At 41.8% G+C, this 16,389-nt stretch overlaps 1 protein-coding gene across 4 annotated transcripts in view; it reads right to left on the bottom strand.

The window, feature by feature from the left end:
* Nucleotides 1–16,389, bottom strand: part of ST7 (suppression of tumorigenicity 7) — a 233,567-nt gene that overhangs the window by 199,543 nt on the left and 17,635 nt on the right. The window contains exon 2 of one of the 4 annotated variants that reach the window (XM_073328160.1): nt 5,673–5,768. The exons of the other annotated variants lie outside the window; for them this stretch is intronic. The gene's annotated coding sequence lies outside the window, so the exon portion shown is untranslated. The remainder of the gene's footprint in view (nt 1–5,672; nt 5,769–16,389) is intronic. 4 annotated transcript variants of the gene reach the window in all.

Below are 16,389 nucleotides of genomic sequence, written 5' to 3'. Positions count from 1 at the left end.
AGTTAGGACCATGTTCTAATCACACTTTTAAGTTTCATCTATTCTTAGATGTCTACCATCTGTGCAGAGAAAACATTCTGAACCGGGAAGGAAGGCTTCACGATGGTAATTCTATCTTTTTGTAGTTGCAAACTAGGACAGTATCAGGAGAATCATTCCAACCCAGAAATCTAGTGCTTTAGTTCAAAATTTTGGTCGGAAAAGTAATTAAATTCTACCACAGATACATTTGAAAGTCTAATTGCTATTAGAACTTAACCTTCCACGGGAAAAGTTAAATGATCTTTTTCTTCCTGGTCCCTGCAGTTATGTTATTTTTGTGGTTAGAAAGTGAACAAATATCTAAACAATTTTTCACCTTCCTTAAAGACAAGGGAGGGGACACAATCCTCAGCTAGTGTAGACTGTCATAGCTTCATTGCAGTATATAGTGCTATGACAGTTAACACTATCAGAGGACCTGCCCCATGAGATCTAATCCTCAGTTTGAATAAATTGGATTCCGACATTACTGAAGCTATGGTGATGTACACCAGCTGTGGATCTGGCTCAGCTTTCTTTAGATTAAGATTTGTCCAAGAACCGCAGAATCTAATTGTTGAAAAGAGGCCAATCTGGTGGCCACCATTTTTCCAGGCATTTCACCAAATTCCACTAAGAGCCACTGAACTTAATGTAAAAGGTGCTATGCAAAAAGTCAAGAAATAAAACTCCATCCAGGACATAACATGGAGTAATAATAAATAATAAATAATAATAATAATAGTATGCATCTGCCAGGATGCCAAGACAACAAATGCTGGTGAAAGAAACATTGTTACTTATTTTAAAACACTCTACTTGAATTTTGATTGAACATTACAATGTTCTTTTCGCCTCCCACTTCTCTTCCCATCATACTTTGAACTGCAAGAGAGACAAAAGTGGTTGGAGATGGTCTTCAAGATAGCAATAATGACACTGTTACACTGAAAGAAAGATTCTGCATTTTCCCTTATAGAATCTGAAATAATTGAGCTACATCTAGATAATGTACTGTATTCCCACAATTGAAAAAAGGCCAATTTTGTTCCAGGTTTTAAAATAAAAATAAACAAGAGATACAGATGGTGCAGTTAAGCCCTTTTTCCAGTTATCACAGCAGGAGGTCAACCAGCTTACCTTCAAATCTTGTCCTACGGCATTCTGTGTAACTACTTATAGCCCATATTAGGGAGAAGCAGATATGTCTTCACTGCAAAAAGGTGGGGTTCTTTTTAAAGCAGGCTAACAAATGTGCGTTTAGCAATCCCACTGTACTATCCTAGTGGAGACACAGTGCGGGTTGTTTCCATTACAAATTAAGTTCTGCACTATACACCTGTCTGTGGTTGATTTTGCCTAGTTGCCTCCTGATAAAATCTGCTTGTACCTTGTCTCCACTAGGATTTTACAGCAGGATAGCTAATGCGAGTTAGTTATCCCAGGGTAAAAACACCTTTTTTGGCAATGAAGACAGTAGGCATTGCTGACTACTTCTCATTGACTTCAAAAGCATCATTACCCCAGGCTATGCAACACCAACTGACATTATAGTTAATTACCAGATATTAACTTGGATGGAGATTAAAACCCAATCTTGCTGCCTATGTATCTTGAATAAAAGCACCCTTTCCACAAAAGCAGACACCCAAATTCCAGGTTCCATAAAAATAGGTTATATAGCAAATGCCCTCAAAGATGCAGTGCATTTTACATTTGTGATAGCTTTTTCATGATCACAAGCAACCATGTGTCCTCACACTTTCTGCAAACCCAGGGGGTATGGCTTTATATTTAGATTATTCTTTTAAAATGGCAATTTACGAGTAATACAAAATCCTTTTATTATTGTTTTTGCGCGCATTATTAAAAAAGTAAATTTAATGGACCCTTTTTAAATTTCTGGGGGGAAATTCAGCATAGGGGATCATTTGAAAACTGGAGATCAAGTCAAAGTTTGAGACATACCATACTGGAACTTGAGTAGCAGAACAAGTGTTTGGGAAAAACAGACAGCCTGAATAGTCTCAGAAGAGGCTGAAGTCTTAATCCGACACCCTTGCTCCCCAATACCACCTGAGAAAAGGGTGAGTGTTGGCAGTTTCCTAGGTCTTTTCAAAAACGTGTGGAAGTGTGTTAGTGAAGGAGGCTTTGATAAGACCTGGGATGTGTATCAGTACAATAAGAGTTATTTGACATTGTTTTTCTTGTATATAATGTTTCTCTTGCAAAATGTGTACTTAGTGCCATTCGTATTTTCCCACTAGTCATCCATAGTTTTAGGTATTCCGATTAGAGAGAGAGCTTTTAGGCATATGAAATAACATCAGAATAGAAGACCTAATAAAAATAAACTTGATCTTAATTTTCTTCATTTTCTCACAATGATTTATAGCTAGAATGAATAGTAAATTGGGAAAGTCAGGAAGCTAATGTAACTAACACACTACCAATTGCATCTTTTTAGATCATCTAAGCATCAGGGAGAGAACACTTAGCCCTAAACATTTTGTACACAGTATAAGTTTTTGTTGGTCATTTAAACAAATTCAAAACTATTCTCTAAAAGAAAACACAGAAGTCTTGTTATAGTCAACTTGAATTCCGAGGACTCTTCCTTGGCTTGACAACCACTGACTGCTAGCACTGGCCCCATTTCAGTCATGAAAATGCATCATGGTTTGAGACCACTGCAACTACAATACTGAATAGACATGTTTTTCTATGTTAAATAGCACTGGGATATTTAAGTTCAGTTGATTCAATGATGTGTTGAGTTTGATTTTAAAAAAACAACAGTGTTGTAGCTGTTTACTGTGCGTAAGCTTAAATCTCCCCAAGTGAGTACTTCTCAGGAGGTGATCCTCTTACAAAAAGTCAAACACCTTCATCTGTGTACACACACACACAAACCACCACCAAGGTGTGGGTGTGTGTTATCCATGTTATAACAGCTAGGCTGGTGGTGAATTGTGATTACTGATAGATTAATTGTTTCCACAGTTGGTAACCTGTGCTAAAACTTTCTCTTTTTACAGTTACTCCAACTCTTTCCCCATCCCGCCAACTCATTAATTTCACCCACCTATTGCTTCTTGTTTATTTAGACTATATATATTCAGAAGTTTAGGGCAAGAACAATGATTTATTACATATTTGTACAGAGTCTATCTGCAGGAGCTGTGCCTACCTCAGTTTCCCTCCTTCAAATAGAATCCCCAGTAAGTTTTAGCAAGATATGCTTCATCAATAGCATCAATATCATGTCAGGACAACTAGTTTCTTTCTCAGCCCACGACAAAAATGTTATCAGAAGTAAGCAGTTAATGGATACAATTTTCTTTGTAAAGATGGTAATAAAGAAAAAGCGTACACACCAGGCATGATGGGGTGCTGGTCTACAACTAGTGCTCCTAAAAATCCTATTGTAAAACAAATAAATAAAATACTAAACAAACAACATTCTGTTGACTGCTCCCTAATGAGTGGAATATGTCAGATTCTCTGACATAGCAGATTCTCTTTATTGGCTTTGCATATTGTAGAGAGGCTCCTTTAGTTTAAAAGCCAAATCCATTAATCTTGGGCCTGCCTTTTATGGGCCAGATCCTCAGCTAAAGTAAACCATCATAGCTACATTGGAATCAATGGAGCTACACAAATTTACAGCAGCTGAGGATCAATGGATTTTCTCTCTCAGAACACATGTACCGTGTGCTGTTAGCTGATCATCATGGTATTTGTAAATACACTGCTGTGGAGCATTAAAAATGTTCTTCTCTCAGAAGTTCTTGCAGTTCCTCCAGGTCTTTTCCGACTTTGCCTTCTTCCACAGTCAGAGTTACAACACTAACTAGATTCTGGTCACTGTTTAACTAGATGCCCACCCCTGCATCTTCGATTTGTTGCTGATACTCAAAATGAAAATCAAGAATTTCTCTCCTTTTAGGTATTAAAGGAAAAGCCCAGCACCTTCACAAATGTATTGCTTAATATACTCATTTCAGAAATCAGCACATCCACCATTGTCTGCTCACCAACAGTATTCTGACTCAGTAGGAAATGACAACTGAAGATGCAATGGCAAATCCCCTCTATATCCATTGCCTGTTTTCATTATCTGAGCGTCTAAATTTATTATGTCTGAACACAATCTTGTTTTTTGAACTATGCCTCCCACAATCCTACCTCAGCTACCTCTTAAAGACTGCAGGAGTCAATGATGTTGACTACTATATATGAATCTTTTAAAGGTTGCCCTCTAGTGTTCACAAGATATATAAACATTACCATTTTTGTTCACACAATTGTACACTAACTGTAAAATCTCTCATTAAGATGAGATACACCAGACAATTTGCATGTAACCTGCAGTGTGAGCCAAAGATTTTGAAGGGAATTGGGGAAAGACGAGAAAACCCCCTAAAACCAACAAAGCTTTATTTTAAAGTTCATGTCTGTACAACAATCATTTGGAACTGAAAGTAACTAAAAATCTGTTTGATCTGGGTTTTAATCAACATTGTACATGGTCAAAACATCTGCAGAATTGGAACTCTAATTTTATCTGGTTCATGTTCAGAAAAGGGTGAATCATTTGTAATGAATAATTTATTTGAACAATTTCATGTCATCAACAAATAATTTCTCTGAATAAGCTTTGGGTTGTAGCTTCTTCACAAGCAATTTGTAGTAAGGATCAAAAAGCAAGCTGCTTTGATTTGAGAGAGGTCACACATTGTTTCAGTTCCTTAACTGATGAGTGTAATTCTTAAGAGTCAGGCTCAGATGTGAATACTCCTTATTCATTAGTCTTAATTCATTTTCAGTCATTCATATTCTGTAATACAAGTTTAGCATGTTACCCAAATCAGCAAGTAATCTTTCCAATGAACCAGAATGTTCACAGAAAGGGAACAGAGTACAAGAAAAATGGTTTAAAAATTCTCTAAGGTGCCACAAGTCCTCCTTTTCTTTTTGCGAATACAGACTAACACGGCTGTTACTCTGAAACCTAAATATTGTAGTGCATTATTTTCTCTTTGCAGTATTCAGTTACCTCTAAGAATGCATCATCAGTGCTGACTATAATTCTGATCTGAGATCATATACTTCCTCAAAGTCCTGACATGTGTCATTCATACATTAAACAAACAAACACTGTTTGTTTTACATAAATCACTCACACACTAGACATATACACATAGTAATTATGGATAAAATTTTCAAGTGACAGTTCCATTTTCAAAGGTGACTAAATCACTTATGCACTTTTGAAGATATTACCCTTATAGTTTTACCTAGTGTATATATTAGTCTATAAATAAGTAGTTAGATTTAATATACCAATTACAGGAATGCTATAGTCCTATAAATGAATTAGCACGCCAAAAGAAAGTTTACACAAGTACCATTAATCCCACTTAAATTAATACCAAAAAAGACATCTAAAAAAAATTAATAGATGTCCAATGATCCTAGGGGTAAAATGCAGATTTAAAAAAAATCCAAAGCAACCAGATAAGAGTTGTAGTATATTGTTTCTGTGTCCCAAACCAAAATACATTTCATAGAACAGCAGAACAAATTTAGCAAACAACCTGCTAAAGAAATAAAGTACAGAGCACATAAATGTTATGAAGGTTTTTTACCAGATAAGCCAAGGTTTTCAGTTGCTGCGTTGTGAAATTTCTCTTGGGGGAGGCCCAGGAGCAGGCGTCATAGTTTCCTACCACCAACAGAATTTGCTGTGGTATTAATACAAAGAGGTTTGTGAGAAGAGCCTCATAAAAATTGCATTGCTTCTGGCAACATTTTTCCTAAATGCTGCTCTGTCACATTGGAAAAAACCAGCAAAAATGAAACCAGGTATATTTTGGGTTGACATTTATTATTCATTTCTGTCTTTTTCAGTGTTATTGATTCTAGTGCCTATATACACAGATCGCACATTAAAAGAGAACTGTTCTAATCTACAAAAAGAACAGGAGTACTTATGGTACCTTAGAGACTAACAAATTTATTTGAGCATAAGCTTTCGTGGGCTACAGCTCACTTCATCGGATGCATGCAATGGAAAATACAGTAGGACGATTTTATATACACAGAGAACATGAAGCAATGGGTGTTACCATGCACACTATAATGAGAGCGATCAGTTAAGGTGAGCTATTACCAGCAGGAGAGGAAAAAAAAAACCTTTTGTAGTGATAATCAAGATGAGCCATTTCCAGCAGTTGACAAGTGTGAGGAACAGTAGGGGGGAAAATAAACAAGGGGAAATAGTTTTACTTTGTGTAATGACCCATCCACTCCCGGTCTTTATTCAAGCCTAATTTAATAGTGTCCAGTTTGCAAATTAATTCCAATTCAGCAGTCTCTTGTTGGAGTCTGTTTTTGAAGGTTTTTTGTTGTAATATTGTGGCTTTTAGGTCTGTAATCGAGTGACCAGAAAGACTGAAGTGTTCTCCGACTAGTTTTTGAATGTTATAATTCTTGACGTCCGATTTGTGTCCATTTATTCTTTTACGTAGAGACTGCCCAGTTTGGCCAATGTACATGGCAGAGAAAGATTGCTGGCACATGATGGCATATATCACATCGGTAGACGTGCAGGTGAATGAGCCCCTGATGGCGTGGCTGATGTGATTAAGTCCTATGATGGGGTCCCCTCGATTACAGACCTAAAAGTCGCAATATTACCTTAACTGATCACTCTCGTTATAGTGTGCATGGTAACGCCCACTGTTTCATGTTCTCTGTGTATATAAAATTGTCCTACTGTATTTTCCAAGGCATGCATCCGATGAAGTGGGCTGTAGCCAACGAAAGCTATTGCTCAAATAAATTGGTTAGTCTCTAAGGTGCCACAGGTACTCCTGTTCTTTTTGCGGATACAGACTAACACGGCTGCTACTCTGAAACTTGTTCTAATCTATTTTCTCAAGCTAAGCATTGTGTATTCAAGGGGGAAAAACAGCTACTTCAGTTCTTCATGAATCGTTATAAAGTCCTGTGCTGCACACATTGGGATAACTAAGATCCCACTGTAACTCTATTATACTGCTGCACTGGTACAAAGGGGCCGTGGTGCTGGCCTAAACAGCTACCTAGGAATTTACCCCCAGCTTGGAGGATTCCCCAGGGTAGTGCAGAGCCACCTCTCACAGCATACCAGAATATGGCTAAGAAAGGCAGCATGGCTAGGGTGCTACTGCACTGCTGATCCCAGACTGATGTATAGGCACCTAGTGACAATGCAGCAACAATAACTTACAGCAGCTCTGTGGCTGCTCTGATTTCAACTGGGTTCCTAATTGCCTTCAACTGGTCCCAATATCAGTGAAGTACAAAGACGACATCTAAAGCCATGATTAATTACCTCATATTGGGTCTTGTGCTGAGCGCAACTTCCCCAGACTCAAAGGTGAACAAATTGATTCATAACTAAGAGTATTTAAGGTATTACTAAATCAGTTAAAAAATTAATATGCAAGTATTTTAGCCCACTATGCACATTATTTACACAGTCTGTACCACAGACTGACAGAGGGTTTGTGAAGTAGCCATAAAGTGCTACCAATATATTTATACATCTAGGCACTCAGGGCTAGATCCACAAAGGCATTTAGGTGCCTAACTGCAACTTTAGGTGCTTAAACCCTCAAAACCCCCATCAAACCCGGGAGTCACCTAAAGCCCCTAAGCATCTACATTTCTGCTGGTAGAATCTCCTAAATTTCTGCCTTTGGGCATGCACAAGCTGCCCAGCTACTGACACTGCTGAGCTGCTTGATACCTAACTCACAACAGATTCCTCAAACTATCCATTTCCCTGCCTACCTTGCCTGAGAGGCCTGATTCAGTGGGCTGCTCAGAGACTTCTCATGGGCCAGAGAGCATAAGTAGGACTATGGGTCAGTGGCTAGGGCACTCACCTGGGGAGATGCAGGTTCCAGTCCCTACTCCAATGAAGTATTTCATACAAAGTGGAACAGCTTTTACAGGAGTGGTTGAAAGACACCCACTCCAGCATATCCTATACCCCAGTGGTTAGGGCACTCTTAGGAAGTAGGAGACCTGAGTTCAAGTCCTTTCTCCACATTAGGTAGAGTGGGGATTTGAACTTGTCTCTCCCACATTCTGGGTGAGTGCTCTGACCACTGGATTATTAGGCATAAGAGGACCGTCATTGCCTCCATAGCTGACCCACCTTAGGTGCCTAACTCCACGAGAGGGTTGATGACTGGGAAGGCACCTCTCTCTGGCCCAGAGCTAGGCGTCTAACTCCCTTTGAGGGGGAGGCTTAGGCCCCACCCCTCTTGGCATTTCCTACTGTCCTGCTAAGGCAGCTCCCTGCTCAACTGGCTGGCTTCTGTGAATCCCTTTCTTAGGCACCTGACTCTCCCTATGCATTGTATAGGGAGCCTGGGCACCTACCAGAGTTGTGGATTCCACTGGACAGCAGGGCACCTAAACATTAGGCATTGCAACAGTGAATCTAAGTCTCCATTGTGGATCTGGCACCCAGATACCATAGTGATGGAAATATCTTGGAGAGAACACCATAGGTAAGGATAGCCTAGTGGTCAGAGTGCTAGCCTGGACTTTAGGATACCAAAATTCAATTCCTCTTCCACCACAAACATGCTGTGTGTCTCTGGGCACGTCATTTTGTCTGTCTGGTTGTGTCTATACAAAGAGTTTAATGTAAAGCTTTTTGATGCATCAGGTAATTCATAGTATGCAAATCACACCAACAGCATGCACAAAATACCTGTTCCATTTTCAATTTGCATCTTGTGAACACAAAGTGGCAATTTCCTGTGAGCTGAGCACATAGCATTCTCCAGAGGTATCCAACAGTCCTTTGTTTTTTTGCTGAGCAGCATGAATCCTGGGATTGTTTTTGCTGTGAATTGTGGGAAGCCAGGGGGGTTCAATTTTTCTTTTTTAAAATATCCCATGATTCCTTTGTATCCACCCCACACTTCTTTACTGGACTGGCTCACGCTATTTTTGAATTGCTGTCAGCTAGCATGAATACGTCACTGTAGCGGCATGGAGCATTGTTAAGGGTGAATAATGCACAGGTTGCTTGGACTGTATTACAGCATTCAGAGCCAGACAACTTCTGCACCTGACTTTGCCTATCGCACCACCAAGCAGATGATGCGGGAGCAAGAGAATATTCTATGGCAGGAGCAGCAGTTCCTCCAGCAGCAAGAGAATACTCAGCAGGACAAGGAAGAAGATGAGGAGGGTGCCGAGCTGTTGGAACAAGAGAACCGGTTCCTGGATCACCTATGCAGTGTTCAGTGCCATTTCTGGGCCTGGGAAACCAGTGTGATTGGTGGGAGAGGATCATTCTGAAGAGCTGGGATAACCAACAGTGGTGAGAAAACTTCAGGAGGGGGAGGATTACCTTTTTAAAGATCTGTGCAGAACTGACTCTGGAGGTTTAGCAACAGCATACAAGTGGAGAAATGGGTCACCATTGCCATCTGGAAGTTGGTCACCCCAGAACATTACCACCAGTATGTAGCCAACCAATTGCATGGGGAGATCAACTGTTGGGGCCATTCTCTGCTATGCTATTGATAAGGTGCTATCTAACCAGGTCACAAAGCTGGGTAATGCTCAGGAAATTACTGAACTTTGCATGCATGGGGTTCCCAGACTGTATTGGGGCAACTGATGGAACCCATGTGCCTATTATTTGCTGCTCTACCCCTGTCAGGGCACAGAATTTATAAACAAAAAGGGGTATTTCTTCATGGTGCTGCAAGAGCCAGATAACTTCTGCACCTGACTTTGCCTATCGCACCACCAAGCAGCAGGTTTACAGACATAAATGCAAGGGTCTGGAAGGGTCCATGATGCTAAGATCTTTTGGAACTCAGTAGTGTTTAAATTAATGAAGAAAGTACTGTTTGCCCGTAGGAGCACTGCAGATATTAATAGTGTGGAGGTTGGTCCAGCTATTCTGGGAGACCCGGCTTATCCCCTGATACCCTGGCTAATGAAGCCATACACAGGCCACTTGGACAGAAGGAAGGAACATGTTGTCTGAGTAGTTTCAGAATGGTAGTCAAGAGTGTATCTGGCCATTTGAAAGGCAGATGGCACTGCTTACAGAATAGGTTGGAAGCAAGAGAAAAAAAATGTTCCAACCATTATCACTGCACGTTGGGTTTCGCAAAATAGTTGAGCAAGCAAGGGGGAAAGCTTTGCCGATGGATGGGAGGTTGCAGTGTGGAGACTTGCTCAAAGGTTCGAGCAGCCTGCAAGTGTTCCATAGAGAACACAAACACCTATGGGAATGCTGTCAAGGATGCCTAATGTTCGCATTTTGAGTCACATCCCTGAACACGTTATCCCATGGGGATGCAGAAGTTGCACACACTGGGGTATTGTGTGCAAAATGGAGATAACCCTATCTCACAGGGGTATTGGGAGGATAAATATATTAAAGATTATGAAGCACTCAAATACTAGGATGGTGGGGGCCACATAAGTACCTAAGATGTATAAGAATCCAGAAGTTTAAATAAAACTAATTATCTAATGAGTGAGTTATTGCATTCAGAATCAACTAGTGCCAGCTTGACTTACGGTTCATCATAGCTGGAAACCATAGATTGATTGGTGCTTTTAGCAGATAGCTCAAGAGCAGAACTAGAGACACTATTTGAAGCACTCACAAAAATGTGGTTTAGCTGAGGGTCTGTTGCTTTCTAACAATATTAGAAACTTTATGCAATATACACCAACAATAATTAATAGTATCAATATAAGCTTACTATATCTACTGAATCCGATATGGTAATTTATCTTAATAGAGCGTGAGAATTTCAAGGGCCATATGGGAAGTCACTGATTATGAAATCCTTTAGAAAGGATAAGAAAGAGACTTTGTGGTTTACATGTCAACGAGTCAGCTCTTTCATCATACGGTACTTAAACAGAGACCATATATTCAGCATTGCCTCCAGTTTTCAGTTTCTGCACAACCTTATGCTCCAGATGCATTCAGAAAGATTAGATACAGAATAAATAGGCATATACTTAAAGTGTTGGGGTTTAAGCTAACTATCCTCCAGTCTGAGCAACTGTGCCCCACTGAAAAAAGATGGGTTTTCTTTATTTAAATGAACTGTTTTGGAACTCAATTTCTAACACCAAATTCAGCCACCTTTCTATACAACTTACCAGTCATTTTCCAGTAGTTTCTTTTAAAAACCACAAATCAAAATGAAGTTGCACTGTTATCTTATCTCTGCACATATTGGGCTCTCCAATAATGAAAGATTCTAAGGATGAATTTCTGACCCTATTGTAGTCAATAGGAGTTCAGACATTGCCTTCAATGGGGCCAAAATTTCATCCTGAAGCGTTCTAGAAGAAGTGGAAAATTAGTCTATGTCCCATACGTTGCAATTTGTCATCTTAGACTTTTAAATAATTAGGGTCATATTAGTTCTGTGCTGGTAAAACCCCACAGGGCACTAAGTATCAGAGGGATAGCCATGTTAGTCTGGATCTGTAAAAGCAGCAGAGTCCTGTGGCATCTTATAGACTAACAGACGTATTGGAGCATAAGCTTTAGTGGGTGAATACCCACTTCGTCAGATGCATGTAGTGGAAATTTACAGAGACAGGTATAAATATGCAAGCAAGAATCAGGCTAGGGATAATGAGGTTAGTTCTATCAGGGAGGATGAGGCCCCCTTCTAGCAGTTGAGGTGTGAACACCAAGGGAGGAGAAACTGCTTTTGTAGTTGGCTAGCCATTCACAGTCTTGGTTTAATCCTGAGCTTATGGTGTCAAATTTGCAAATGAATTGAAGCTCAGCAGTTTCTCTTTGAAATCCAGGTCTAAAGTTTTTTTGCTGCAGAATGGCTACCTTTAAATCTGCTATTGTGTGTCCAGGGAGATTGAAGTGTTTTCCTACAGGTTTTTGTATATTGCCATTCCTAATATCTGATTTGTGTCCATTTATCCTTTTATGTAGCGACTGTCCAGTTTGGCCGATATACATAGCAGAGGGGCATTGCTGGCACATGATGGCGTATATTACATCGGTGGACGTGCAGGTGAATGAACTGGTGATGGTGTGGCTGATCTGGTTAGCTCCTGTGATGGTGTTGCTGGTGTAGATATGTGGGCAGAGTTGGCATCAAGGTTTGTTGCATAGATTGGTTCCTGAGTTAGAGTTACTATGGTGCGTTGTGTCGTTGTTGGTGAGAATATGCTTCAGGTTGGCGGGTTGTCTGTGGGTGAGGACTGGCCTGCCTCCCAAGGCCTGTTAAAGTGAGGGATCATTGTCCAGGATGGGTTGTAGATCACTGATGATGCGTTGGAGAGGTTTTAGCTGAGGACTGTATGTGATGGCCAGTGGAATTCTGTTGGTTTCTTTCTTGGGCTTGTCTCGCAGCAGGAGGCTTCTGGGTACATGTCTGGCTCTGTTGATCCGTTTCCTTATTTCCTCATGTGGGTATCATAGTTTTGAGAATGGTTGGTGAAGATCTTGTAGGTTTTGGTCTCTGAGGGGTTGCAGCAAATGCGGTTGTACCTCAGTGCTTGGCTGTAGACAATGGATCGTGTGGTGTGTCCGGGATGGAAGCTGGAGGCATGAAGGTAGGCATAGCGGTCGGTGGGTTTTCAGGATAGGGTGGTGTTAACGTGACCGTCACTTATTTGCACCGTGGTGTCTAGGAAGTGGACGTCCCGTGTAGATTGGTCCAGGCTGAGGTTGATGGTGGGGTGGAAGCTGTGGAAATTGTGGTGGAATTCTTCCAGGGTTTCCTTCCCATGGGTCCAGATGAAGATGATGTCATCAATGCAGCGTAGGTAGAGAAGGGGCGTGAGTGGACGAGGGCTGAGGAAGCGTTGTTCCAGGTCAGCCATAAAAATGTTGGCATATTGTGGGGCCATAGCGGTGCCACTGGTCTGGAGGTATATATTGTCACCAAATTTGAAATAATTATGCGCGAGGATAAAGTCACAGAGCTCAGCAACCAGTTGTGCTGTGGCATCATCAGGGATACTGTTCCTGACAGCTTGTTTTCCATCTGTGTGTGGGATGTTTGTGTAGAGAGCCTCTACATCCATGGTGGCTAGGATGGTGTTTTCTGGAAGATCACCAATGCATTGTAGTTTTCTCAGGAAATCAGTGGTGTCACGGAGATAGCTGGGAGTGCTGGTGGCATAGGGTCTGAGTAGAGAGTCTACATACCCGGATAGTCCTTCAGTGAGAGTGCCAATGTCCGAGATGATGGGGTTTCCAGGATTTCCAGGTTTATGGATCTTGGGTAGTAGATAAAATAGCCCCAGTCAGGGCTCTAAGGGTATGTTGATTTGTTCCTGTGTTAGTGTAGGGAGTGTCCTGAGTAGATGGTGCAGTTTCTTAGTGTATTCCTCAGTGGGATCTGAGGAAAGTAGCCTGTAGAATTTGGTATTGGAGAGTTATCTGGCAGCCTCCTTTTGGTAGCCAGACCTGTTCATGACGACATCAGCCTCTTTGATTATAATGTCAGGGTTATTTCTGAGGCTGTGGATGGCATTGCATTAGGTACGACTTAGGTTATGAGGCAAGCGATATTGTTTTTCACAATTTCTGCCTGTGTACGTCGGTGGAAGCATTCTATGCATCAGTTCAGACTGTCATTTCGACCCTAAGTAGGGGTCTATGTGGAGTTGTTCTTCTTGTGCTGTTGGTGGAAGGGTGTCTGTGTATCAGTGCGCTGTTCACTGTTATCTTGAAAGTATTCTTTGAGTCGGAGACGGTGAAAGTAGGCTTCCAGATCACCGCAGAACTGTATCATGTTTGTGGGGGTGGTGGGGCAAAAAAAAAAAAAAAAAAAGTGTCCCCGAGATAGGACAGACTCTTCTGCCGGACTGAGTGTGTAGCTGGATAGATTGACGATCATAGAATCATAGAATATCAGGGTTGGAAGGGACCCCAGAAGGTCATCTAGTCCAACCCCCTGCTCAAAGCAGGACCAATTCCCAGTTAAATCATCCCAGCCAGGGCTTTGTCAAGCCTGACCTTAAAAACCTCTAAGGAAGGAGATTCTACCACCTCCCTAGGTAACGCATTCCAGTGTTTCACCACCCTCTTAGTGAAAAAGTTTTTCCTAATATCCAATCTAAACCTCCCCCACTGCAACTTGAGACCATTACTCCTCGTTCTGTCATCTGCTACCATTGAGAACAGTCTAGAGCCATCCTCTTTGGAACCCCCTTTCAGGTAGTTGAAAGCAGCTATCAAATCCCCCCTCATTCTTCTCTTCTGCAGGCTAAACAATCCCAGCTCCCTCAGCCTCTCCTCATAACTCATGTGTTCCAGTCCCCTAATCATTTTTGTTGCCCTTCGCTGGACTCTCTCCAATTTATCCACATCCTTCTTGAAGTGTGGGGCCCAAAACTGGACACAGTACTCCAGATGAGGCCTCACCAATGTCGAATAGAGGGGAACGATCACGTCCCTCGATCTGCTCGCTATGCCCCTACTTATACATCCCAAAATGCCATTGGCCTTCTTGGCAACAAGGGCACACTGCTGACTCATATCCAGCTTCTCGTCCACTGTCACCCCTAGGTCCTTTTCCGCAGAACTGCTGCCTAGCCATTCGGTCCCTAGTCTGTAGCTGTGCATTGGGTTCTTCCGTCCTAAGTGCAGGACCCTGCACTTATCCTTATTGAACCTCATCAGATTCCTTTTGGCCCAATCTTCCAATTGGTCTAGGTCCTTCTGTATCCTATCCCTCCCCTCCAGCGTATCTACCACTCCTCCCAGTTTAGTATCAGTTTAGACGATATTGCTGGGTGAGCAGGGCTGGCTCCAGGCACCAGCGTTCCAAGCAGGTGCTTGGGGCGGCAGCTCGTGTGCCATTAGGGTGTTTCCACAGCGGCGGCAATTTTGCGGCAGCCTCTATCTTCAGCCGCCTGCGGCGGCAAATCGGCAGCAGCCCCCATCTCTTCAGCTGCTCGCGGCAGTGGCAATTTGGCTACAGCTTCTCTCTCTTCAGCCGCTCGCGGTGGCGGCAATTCGGCATGCTGCTTGGGGCAGCAAAAACGGTAGAGCCGGCCCTGTGGGTGAGTTAGGGGTACCACTTTTGTGGCCCCATGTGCCAGGTAGGATTTTAGACAGTTTACAGTCCTTTTTCCTTTGTAGAGAGGTGAAATGTGTAATGTAGATCTCCTGTCTTATTTTGGTAAAGTCTGTTTGTATGGAAGGTTGGTTATTTACGAGTCTCTCCAGGTTGGAGAGCTCTTTTTTGATGTTTTCCTGTTTGCTGTATAGGATGCTGATCAGTGGTTCCTCAGTTTCTTTGATAGCGTATGGCATAATCTTTCACTGTGGCCCCTGCAGTATGTAGAGAGCAATGGATTTTTCACCTTCAGTCCATTTGGTATGATGTCCATCTGTTTGCATTTGGAAAGGAAGAGGATATCTGTCTGTACTTTTGCAAGTTTCTTCAGGGCACTGGATACTTACTGATTTCTCTCTCATTGAGTTTTCATAGCATCATTACCTTGGGGAAGGAAGGTTAATCCATGGATGTGAGGGATGAAATCCTGGCTCCACTAAAGTAGAAGGCAAAACTTCAGTGGGGGCCAATATTTTACACAGTGGGTCCTAGCATCTCTTACTGCTTCCTGCCCTGTAGAACAGTATGGCTTCTTCAAAAGCCATGCTTCCAATGATGCCTCTCCCTGGTTGATGCTCTCTCTCTCAGACACACTCCAAAGATGTCTGGCTGTCATCGCTGTTTACCTGATGTCACCAACACTTCAACCACAGGATTCTTTACAGAGCTTTTTGGACAGTGGTGTATGGGGAAGATAGGGAGGATAAGGCTTACTGCTACAGAGAACAGATGTCTTTCCTGTACCCCACCCAGCTCTGCCTTATCTTAATCCACAGAACACTCACATACAGGTTTTTATGTGCGGGGAAAGAGAAACTAGTATACTGAAGTCCTGGTACTCTTCCGCTTCTATGCTACCCAACCAAGATCTTCTTTATACTTCATTTGTGGAAGAAGAGGGGCAGATCAAGCCGTATGTATTAAACTGCAATTTGTGTTGGAGCTCTCTGGTTGGATCAACACTATCCTGTTAAATTTATTATTTAACTATAGCAATGGTCGATATCACATGGAAGGTGGCATGGGTTAGTAGATCAGATAACCATGTGCCAGGCCAGCCTGTAGTATAAAAAATGGTCAATCCTCAGCATGAAACATATCCATAGTGACACCAAGCCATTTGTTTATGTGAAGACAAATGTGCAGCACTCTCACGTTACTAGCACATTTTTAAGTGAAACAGACAACTTACAAGATTTAGAAAAGAAAATAT

The sequence above is a fragment of the Lepidochelys kempii genome, chromosome 1 (assembly GCF_965140265.1).
Source record: "Lepidochelys kempii isolate rLepKem1 chromosome 1, rLepKem1.hap2, whole genome shotgun sequence".
NCBI lineage: Eukaryota > Metazoa > Chordata > Testudines > Cheloniidae > Lepidochelys > Lepidochelys kempii.
This window is presented reverse-complemented; position numbering and strand designations above follow the sequence as displayed.